General features: G+C 47.3%; 1 long non-coding RNA gene across 1 annotated transcript; it reads right to left on the minus strand.

Annotated features, from left to right (window-relative positions):
• Positions 1–1,713: 1,713 nt before the first annotated feature.
• On the minus strand, positions 1,714–6,430 carry LOC125700124 (uncharacterized). Its single transcript, XR_007379788.1, has 4 exons — positions 6,325–6,430; positions 4,380–6,029; positions 3,124–3,236; positions 1,714–3,004 (listed from the first exon to the last, which is right to left on the minus strand). It is a non-coding gene; the product is annotated as an uncharacterized LOC125700124 (long non-coding RNA).
• Positions 6,431–10,482: the final 4,052 nt, after the last annotated feature.

Consider the following 10,482-nt stretch of genomic DNA (forward strand, 5'->3'; position numbering starts at 1 on the left):
TGGCTGGAGCACACTGCTGAGCCCTGGCTATCTGCAAAGCCTCACAGGCAGGCTCCATTCCCCTTCTATTTTCCAGACTTTGCTTGGATGTGCATGCACTAGCTCCACCAAAAAGTTCTCAGCTCTCTCTGTATTTAAGGACATCACTCTCTACTTGCCAGCAAGCTTGAAAGGAGCCAAAAGCCTGGATCTGGAAGTGCTTGATACCAAGGCAGCAGGGATGGTTTGAGATTTGAGCTCCAGGATGTGCTGCAGAACCTTGGTCTGCTCGGGCACAAAAAGCTGACATGTCTTCCATGCTCAGTATAGGTGTATGTAGACCCTGTTTACGAGGGTGAATAGTGATAGGACAAGGGGGGAATGGCTTTAAACTAAAACAGAGGAGATTTAGGTTAGATATTAGGAGAAAGTTTTTTCACACAGAGAGTGGTGACACACTGGAACAGGTTGCCCAAGGAAGTTGTGGATGACCCATCCCTGGAAGCATTCAAGGCCAGGCTGGATGTGGCTCTGGGCAGCCTGGTCTGCTGGTTGGTGATCCTGCACATAGCAGGGGAGTTGAAACTAGATGATCATTGTGGTCCTTTTCAACCAGGCAATTCTATGATCCTGTGATCCCCCATTACTTGAGGGAGATAACTGGGAAGGGCAGAAGTGCAAAAGCTCATAAATTGAGATAAAGACAGTTTGATAAAGGAAGCAAAAGCTGCATGCACAAGCAAAGCAAAGTAAGGAATTTACTCCCTCCCTTCTATCAACAGACAGGTGTTCAGCCACTACCATCACGTCGTGGGGACTTGAGAAAACAAACGCACTCTGACCATCACCTCTTCCTCCTTCTTTCCACGAGCTGAGCACGTCTCACAGTATGGGATATGCCTCTGGTCAGCAGAGCTCAGCTTCCCTCATTGTGCCCCCTCTCAGCTCCTTGTGCACTTCAGCCTGCTTGACGCACAAGCACTGCTCAGCAACAGCTAAAACAGTGTGTGCTATCTGCACTGTTTCAGTCACAAACCCTAAACAGGGCACCGTACAAGGTGCTGCAGAAAAAATTATCTCAGCAAACCCAGTACAACAGAGCCCTGGCTGACTCAGGCTGGATGAGAACAACCTGGAGGTCTGCTCTCAACTCCCCCAACTGCTGCTCTCAGAAATGACCACTCTCATTCATTAGTGTATGATTTACTGTCTGGAAAGGGAATGATGCCACAGTGCCACTGAGCTCACAGGGATCATTTTCCCTGTCTTCCCCGCATCTCTGTGACATTAACCTTGACCAGGTTAGCTGAAGTCAGATGTGTCCAGTGCATATTTACAGCCTCCTTGAAGGAGCTGCAAAATGTCACTGCAGGTAGGTGGTGGCTGGCAAGCAGTCTGACATGCTCCACCAGCCAACGTCCTCTTGGAAAAGTCCATGAGAATAAGGGAGATTTTAAAAGTGCCAGTTAGAAAACTCATGCTTGCAGGCCAGACACTCCAAAGGATGGTGCCTAAAGATGGTGCCTTCAGCTCTCCAGTCATAAAAGATTTCAAGCCCTCAAAACAGCAAGGTGAGACAGCTCACTGGGAAGAAAAGAGCTTGTGAATTGAAAAACAATGCAAGATTATACCACAGCTCTCTATGGTGGTTCACACCGGTCTGGATGGCCCAGAAGCTCCATTCTCCACAAGTCCCAGCAGGACCCTTTCACTGGCATGGGTGGGAAGCTGTGGTCCAAGTCCTCTCACATGTCTGAGTGCTCACTTCCTGCTGACTGCTCCAAGGGTTTGGAGTCAACAGTAAAGCTACTCAGTACAATTAAAACTGGGAAAAGCAGAACTGGTGTAGAAGCACGGAAAAAAAGCAGTCACTGTGCTTAGAAGTGCTTTATAAAAAGAAGTATTCTGCATAATTTAAGTCCTTTACATACAAGGCTGTCTTGTCTCCTCTGCCCAATACGATGATTTCACAAGACCTTTTAAACTCTATAACCTGTATAACAATTCCGAGTTTATATGGACGCTGCCTGAAGCTCACCTGTACTTGTTACTAGAGGATGCTGACAATTAATTGATTTGTTCTTCAAATTGACCAGTTCTGAGCCCAACACTGAAGCACAGTGGATACCTGCACCTGGGTGCAATGAGTGGGAGAAACCTGCTCCTGAGAAGAAGACAGTGCACGGGCCACCCTGGGCTCCCTCTGACTTTAGATGGACTTTAATCAGGCCCATGTGAGCTGCATGCATGCACGCGAGGCAGTCTGGATTTGGACTATCAAACACTCACAACAAACAACTCACTAATAAGCTGCAGACCAAGATTTTCTTTTTTCAGAGATTGTTCAATAAATGTTTCCAAATAAAAAGTTTCTATGGGAAAAACCTAGCCTTTTCCTACAGACAGCTCGCATTCTGGAAAAAAGGCAGCATTGCTCCCATGAATTATTCATCACAAATTACTCATTCAGTTCTTGCAGCCAGTGGCACTTTTCCTTCTACCTGGAGCTGTAGAAAAGCCAAGCTGTGACCCTTCAGACAAAGGTGAAGGGTCATCTCAACCAACCATGGGACATTTGGCCAATGTGAGCAGCTCATGGCACCTCCTATTACAGACACAGTGTTTGCCATGGGACCTGTTTGCCATCAGGATACGCGGTGTCCCCCTCCCTCATCCAGCCAGGCACACCTGGCTAAGCACTGCAGGCTTGGGTGAGGAGGCAGCTTCCATGCTCAGCTAAGCTGAGTTGGACAGCGTGGTGGAGATGAGGGTAATGTGAGAGCCATGGCAGGAGGAGGCATGGTTCTCACATTTGCGGTGCGCTGCCAAGTGAAAGAAGGGTTCACTATAAGACAACCTGTGGCTGGGAAAGGGACTAGCTCTGCTCTTGGCTGCTTGTCAAATCTAGCTATTTTGCAATATTAATAAAACCAGTGAGTCCATCTTCTGTAAGACAAGTTTTAATTTCTCCAGCAAACTCAGCAGCAGACAGTCATGCCAAGACCGCTTCTTCAGAGCTTTGAATCTGCAGAAGAACATACAGGTACAACCAAAATAAACAAGAAAAGTAGAACTCACAGCACAGCCTGTGTAGAGGCATGCAGGGAAGAACTAGAGGCATTGCACAAGTGTGTGGTCACATACCTCACCAGCATCGCGTGCTTAGGATGGCCACAGGGCTGCCACAGGTTGGGGCTGCATAGATACAGAGATGAAGGCGTCTCTGGGACTCAGGATGGAATCTTCCTTGTGTTCTGCTGTACAAGGGACATTCACAGAGGAAGACACAAGGTAACAGGACTGAGTTGCTGCCTCTGGAAAGGCTTCTAGGGAGGCACAGGGTGCTTCTGAAGCCACAGCAGTACTAAATGTGTTTGCACATGTGTGTTTGTACAGACATGCCATATTTTGTATGTCTACAACATTGCCATGCATCAAAAGCCTCTTTTACACATCAGTGGTTTGCCTGCTCAATTCTAAGCTTCAAGAAGCCATATACTGTGTTCCCAGTACATTGCCACAGAGAGAAAATCAGAAACAGCAGGTTTGCAGCAAATCAGCAAACCAGGGAACAAAGCACCCGAAGTTCCAGATCAGTGGAATTTCACTGCTGAACAGAGCAATGCTTTGGAAGTTTTACCTCCTCAAAACTGCAGGCCACCTGCAGGTGGTATCTGTCACATTTAGTAGAACACCACTGTTAATGCCAAAGTCATAAGGGAAAACAAATACAGCCCTCACAGGGAACTCTGTGAGGTCTCCCATCTCCCAGTGCTGTGATAGCAGCAGCCAGGCTGCACACTGACATATAACAGTGCCTATCTCCCAGTCCAAATTCGCCAAGCTTTTGTGTGCCATCAACAAGTGAGGCATCCCAGAGCTTCATTGCAAATGTATGCCTTCCTTGGGGTCAAAGCATTACCCTTCATTAGGGTTTGACATTAAATATGTCTTGTATAAATTCAGAGTTGTATCCTTCTTTCTTTGTACATCCAGAAGTCTTGTCTGCTCCACTACAGCTATCACCCATGAATTTCAACTCCCAAGGCAAACTCATTCATCACGCAATAGCCCTGATACACACCATTTGAGGTGTTAGGCATTATTCTGCATCTCTTACCTCACTTTTCAGTGCAGCCAGGGTAAGGTTTTAGAGCATCCAGTGCAACTCCTCAGGCTGCACTGAGCTCTGCACCTGAGACAAAGCAGTACATCATCACGTCTTCAAAAGCAGGGCACACATTTCTCTACCTGACAGCACATTAAGTGGATATTATTCTTCAGCAGTTCAAGCAACTAGTTTAAAAGAAATTGCTGGAAGTGAGGCAACTGGACTTCAGCATTTTTGTTTCGTCTTTCTCAGAACCTGACAAGAGAACAATGCAGACTTTCAGACTTACCAGACTGCTGAGGTCCATGTGCCACGGGTGTACACGAAAGCCAATTTGAAGAGATTAAGTGGCAATTCGAACCAGCAGTTCCTGAGAAGTGATGTTCTCCCTTGGCAGAGGTCCCTCCAGCAGAAGACGTGAGTGTGAGTTCCAGTACATGCATTCCAGTGAACAACGCTTCTTGCCATCTTCCTCCTCCTTCAGCGTCTTTCATCTGCTTGAAATTTAGAGGGTGATTTAGCAGACCCGAATTTGGCTCCTAATGAAGGCGATCTGACTTGTCAATCTCTCCCGTGGCTGTTGCAAGAATCCTTGATAATAACTTGGGTGGGATCCACCCTCAGAAGGCAGTGCCTAACACGAGGCCATCTGGACACCCACCGTGTGCCAAACACCGCCGTTCACATTTAGTCCAGCTTCCTGCTCAAGTTAAATGGTATTTTGATGAGTGACTGCTGAAATGCTCAGGATTTGACCCTCGCGTGTTTGTCTCGCTGTCTCCAGCAGCGACGATGGCCTGCTCGTCAGCTGTTTACTCAGTTTGCAAAGGAGCCAGCTGAAAAATTTTCAACAGTGCAATTTCTCATCCAGTACAGTCTATTCAAAATCAAAATATTTCTCGGCAGTTTGTCAATTTCAATGAAATTTTACAACAGGAGAATGTCAAAACATGGTGTTTCATCACCGCCGCGGTGGTTCTTTTCAATGGCATTGATGTGTTCCATTTCATTATGGTCTTTTTGCTTCCACAGCTACACATATAAAATCTGCATTGCATTTGTGCATTCAGATATTTCTCACTGCCCTATGTCTCGTTTTTCCATTTTTATACAATAGGAAAGTAGAAACAAATCAGCGTCATTTAGTCTTATTTAGACTTTTCTTTTTTCCTGACTAGTTTCTAAATATACATCTCATGGGAGATTTCCAAATTTCACTTTTTCATCCCAATTCATAACAAAAGAGCTGGGGGGTGTCAGGACTTCCCCCAGAATGGAAATTCCCCCTCCTGACCCAGCCCTCATTACCACTCAGATCTCCCCCAGCCATGGCTCCAGCTGAAGTCCTTGGCTCTGTGGGAACGAATAAGGTAGATCTGATTCACAAGCCTAGCAACAGCTTGGGAGAACACAACTGGCAAACCACCCCTTTGCAAAACTGCGTGAATCATCATGGCTTTGATGACTGCCCTCCTCACGAGGGAAACATACCTCAGCAAGAGAAATAAGATCTTAAATCAAATCAGATGCGGCTTGGAGTATTTATCTACAGCCTGTTTGGGAACAGGAATTGTAGTGATATAAATTCTCATGGTTATTTTTCTGCTAAGGTGGGCACAAAAAAAAATAAATAAATAAATTCTGAGTGTACCTTGACCGAAACAAAGAGAGAGACAACAAGAATGTGAAGCTGCAAACCCAGGCCCTTACAGTAATAACATTAGTGCCCGGACCCACCACGAGCAGAGGAACCTCTTCCTGGGGTGAGTCACACTACAAGTGCTGGTGAAATGCGAGCCACCTCCACGTACCACGGCATAGCTGAGCAAACTTCAGGCAGCCTCTGCTCATCTGTTTGCAAGGCCTTCAGACAGAGATACACACAGGGTTGAGATGCTCCTTCCTTTTTGAAGTATCTTTCTGGACTTCTGGGTCTCACCTGCCATGTGCAGACATTTTACTGGATTTGGGTGACATAGCTCGCTGCTGTTTGATGCTCATCTGACAGTGCAGTGAAAGTGAGGGTAGGTGACCACATAGGCTGGTGCAGCACTGACTGAGGGTCAGCAGAAACACAGAGGAATCATCAGTTGCTAGGGTGAGATCTCATCTGAAGCCACATGTAGCAATTGAGCAGATCAATACAGTAGGAAAGGCATTATCACAGAGGTGTGATGATGAAAGGACTGGCACAATAGAGAAGCGCTTTCAAGGAAAGGAAGAAGATTGCTCACCTGTATCAGAAGATTCCAGGTTTGCAAGGGAAAGCTTCAACAAGGAGGGCTCTCCAACCAGAGGCCCTTCCCCAGTGGCAGTCAGCCCTTAAATGAGGTGTAAGAGAGATGCAGCCAGGCTGCACCCCCTTTGTGTCTCACAGCTAAATTGCCTTTGCCTGTGCTCTCAGGGCTGACCAGGTCCTTTCTCCAGGTGCTCAATCAGTGGTTCAGGCCAGGACTCAGCAGTTCCCATACACTATGTTGACATATCTAATGCCATTTCATGCTTTGTTTCTTTGTTTTCCTCACAGGTTCTCTGGAGAATCCGTTGAGAAGTCCTGTAGTACTGGAGAAGTATTTACCTCAGGAAAAAAACTTGGCTTAAGGGTTACGGTTAGGGTTGTTTCTAAGATCGCCTACAAAGTGACTTCACCTCTGTGTTGTAGTACCAGGAGCTGAAGAATCTTGCTGGCCATTGGTAACAGAACGTCACTTAATTCCAGGTTTCCCTGGACCAGACTATGCCAGTTCCACCAGCCTTTACTCTTATGCCCACTAATAGCCAACTGTACTCAAGCTACAAGCTTTCAATCAGACTCAAGAACTGATCCAGTCTGAGGTCTGCTCTCCAGCCTGCTTCTCTGAGGGCCCTGCAGCCTTTTCCTCCTGTTGTCCAACTGGACACAAATCCCACATACAAACAAAATGGCCATCCTCCCATCTCAGGTGCAGAGGCACTGAGTTACTCAGCCCACAAATGCCCACCGCCGGCCAAGAGGTTACAAACTACAAGCTTAGATCATCAGTAAAACAGGGTGGGGACTTCCTAGCAGGACTAAGAAGCCTCTCTGAGTGATTTCAGTGCAAACAAATAACGACAACAAAAAAGTCATGTATTTCAAATGCAGAGCCCCAAGTGTTCGAGGCTGGCTTCTCTGAGGCAGAGCCCCAGGGACAGGAGGTCACCCTGAGGTGCCCCGGCCAGCAGCACGTTGGCCATGTCCTGGTAGGGAGCAGAGAGCCGCGGTCAGACTGCGGTTTCACAGCTGCACTGCTCTGGCCTTGGGTGATGAAATAAGGCCCAGACAGGAAGCAGTTTTCCTCAACAGTAAGCTGCTATTTTTACACATTTTGCTTTTCTGACCAAGGAGACACTTGAAGCCTGTGGGCCCATTCTGCTGCTCCAGTACCAACAGCCCGAGGTGTCCCTGGGCCTTTTGCAGCATACGGCCTGGCAGGCTGGGGGGAAACCCCTGCACTGCGTGGGTGAAGGAGCTCCCGTGGCTCCAGCAGCCCAAGGTGAAAACAGGAGGCTGAAACAGGGCAGCGAGGGGCGGGAGGCCTGCTCCTCACAGGCAAGGGGCACAGCTTCATCCAGCACACTGCTCTGGCAGCTGCCGCGGGCTAAATCACGCTGCTATTTACACATGAGACGATGGTTTCCTGCAGCTCTGCAGCTTCTGTCTGCAGTCCCATTCACCATCCCTCAGGAGCAGGGAATGGGCATTGCCACACCGAGCCCCAGTGGCACAGTCAAACCTCACCATAGACTCCGTGCCACCTCTATGCCCTGCTCAGCTCATCCTGTGCGCACAGACAGCTTGAGAGGCTGCAGGATGGACCTAATGCAAGCATATAAATTAACATGTGCCTCCTAGGGGGGTTGTTAGGCTTAGCTCATTAACAGTTAAAGCATATCCAGTGGTCGAAGTTATTTGTTTGTTTGTATTTTTGCAGCTGTCCTTAGTTCTCTTCGGTCAAGTAGAGGTGTGAGGTCCAAAATAGCATCAGGATGGCTGAGCTTGTTTCCAGCCCTGAAAAAACAATGAAGTGCTAATAAAAAAATAAAAAGTCTTGTGAGAAGGATTCCATTCTAAAGCCCTCTGCAAACAATGCACACAAGCATGGAAATGCAGGAGCCTGTGCACCCTGGGGAGGGGAGCTGCTGCCAGCTACTTTGGGAGGAGAAGTGGAGTCTCAATGGCTTAGACACAGATAGTGAGGTAAGAGAAGTCTTTGCTTCTCTGTTCCTTAACAGAAATGCTGCAGCTCAGCTGAGCGGCTGACACAGGGTCAGATGAAGCCACCCATCCACTCTGGCTGCTCTGTCCCATTGGGAACCAGTCCTGCCTGCATCAGTGCCCAGCAAATCCATGGGAGCATCCCCAGGTCCCGCAGTATGCATGCCTCTCTCTAATTCTGAAGCCCTTCTCAGTATATGCCCAGAGAGGTATGCATGCTCTTAAGATATGAGCATCACAGGGAGCAGCTCTTCTCCAGCCCCAGTACCCAGTCCATACAAGCAAGTGCTTGGAACACAGCTGACCCCATTTTAAAGGCTTACTCCTTTTTCCAGTTTCGCACAACAGTACAGGTCTGGAAGCAAGTATAAAGGCATAAGTAAAAGTCAGAAGCTCAGAAAATAATATAGAAGTGCTGTCATCCATCTCTGGATCACTCAAAGCAGAGGCCACACGTCTCTGTGCACTGCTGGAAGTGGACAGCTCTGGCTTCTCCAGCTGGTGATGCTGGAGTGAACCCATGTGCTCCTGCAACTGGAGGCTTGGACAAGCATTGCACCCTAAAATCAGGCTGAGCATGAAGTCAAAACATGCTAAGTGACAGAAAGGTGAATTCAGGACTTCTCCACTTGCTTCAGTTGACTCCAGCAGGGATACATCACCATTGTTTCACAAAGAATTTCCCCTTAAAGTGACCCCTCAGCTCACTGTTGCCCTCAGCTCCTGTAAGTTCGTATCACTGTGAGGTGATGGAAGGACAGACAGCCAAGCAATAAGCCAAAGGAAATTTTGTCCCTGGAAATGACTCTGAGCCCAGCAGCTGCAGCCCTGCCTCTGAGATCAGGCACCAAAAGGACTTCAGAGAGAGCACGAGGAGGCAGAAGGGAGCAGCAGGAGTGGCACGAAGCAGCACTTGGGGATGCAGCACTGTCCCACGTCCAGGACGGGAGCTGCTGGCACACTGCTCTGAGCCAAGACCCGGCCCGGCCATCTTGGTTGTTTTGGTCTTTCTTCGAGGGAATGAGCTCAGATGAAACTGAAGCAGGTGCTAATTAAAAACAGGGCTATTCTTCAAAATGGGCTTTTAATTACTGTAAAAATATGTCGAGGAAAGTTGCAAAGGGGAAGAAAAATAGTAATTCCTTGTGCTACCTGCCATTTTCACTTGATTACCATCACACTTTTCTGTAGAGCAAAAACATCAGTCCTTCATAACAAACTCCTCTCTTGGGGGCTAGTGTGAATTGAGAGCTGTGAGGCCCCGCCGTGGGCTCCAAAACTAGCAGCATAATGTCTGTAACAGACATGCTACCTAATTAAATTGTTAGGGAACAGGCTTTTATATCTTTAACACCTAATTTACTATTGTTTCTTTGAAAGTGTTTGGCTTCCCTGTGGTTTTTTGGGCCTCCCTTCTCAGTTTTACGATGGCTTTTAAGTTTTTCGTGTGTGTTTCAACTAAATAACCATTTTGGAGGTTTTGTTAGGGTCCCGGCTCAAGTCAGACTGAGGGAAACCGGGGCCTGTTTTACTGTTGTTCATGCTGGGCGAGTTACCACTACTGTGCTAATTATGTAATTACCCCATTTTAATAGCTATTGTATACTGCTTTATTGCTAACAAATCTTATTTCCTCTTTCTTTTCTTACTGATTGAACGGTGAAAGTATAAGGACACACGCAAATGTTATACTGCACTATAAACCATAATACAAGCCTTGCAAGAGTTCACACCATAAACAAGCATCTTGGCTTATACATGACAGAAGCAATGATGTAATTTTTTGCTCATCAGGAAGACACCAAATTGTGTCCTTTATCAAATACCAGGTGCAACGCTGCCATGACCACTGCAAATCTCTTAATGTACGTTTGTACCTTGCTTCTTGCAAAGAGTGTGGATAATAGTGGACTGCACTGTGTCAAAAGAGAATAATGAACATGTGCAGCAATGACTTCCTCACCAATGTTTTTTCACACAGAGAGTGGTGAGGCATTGGAACAGGTTGCCCAAGGAGGCAGTGGATGCCCCATCCCTGGAGGCATTCAAGGCCAGGCTGGATGTGGCTCTGGGCAACCTGGTCTGATAGTTGGTGACCCTGCACATAGCAGGGGGTTGAAACTAGATGGTCATTGCGGTCTTTTTTAACCCAGGT

This window comes from Lagopus muta, chromosome 14 (genome assembly GCF_023343835.1).
Source record: "Lagopus muta isolate bLagMut1 chromosome 14, bLagMut1 primary, whole genome shotgun sequence".
Classification (NCBI taxonomy): Eukaryota; Metazoa; Chordata; class Aves; order Galliformes; family Phasianidae; genus Lagopus; species Lagopus muta.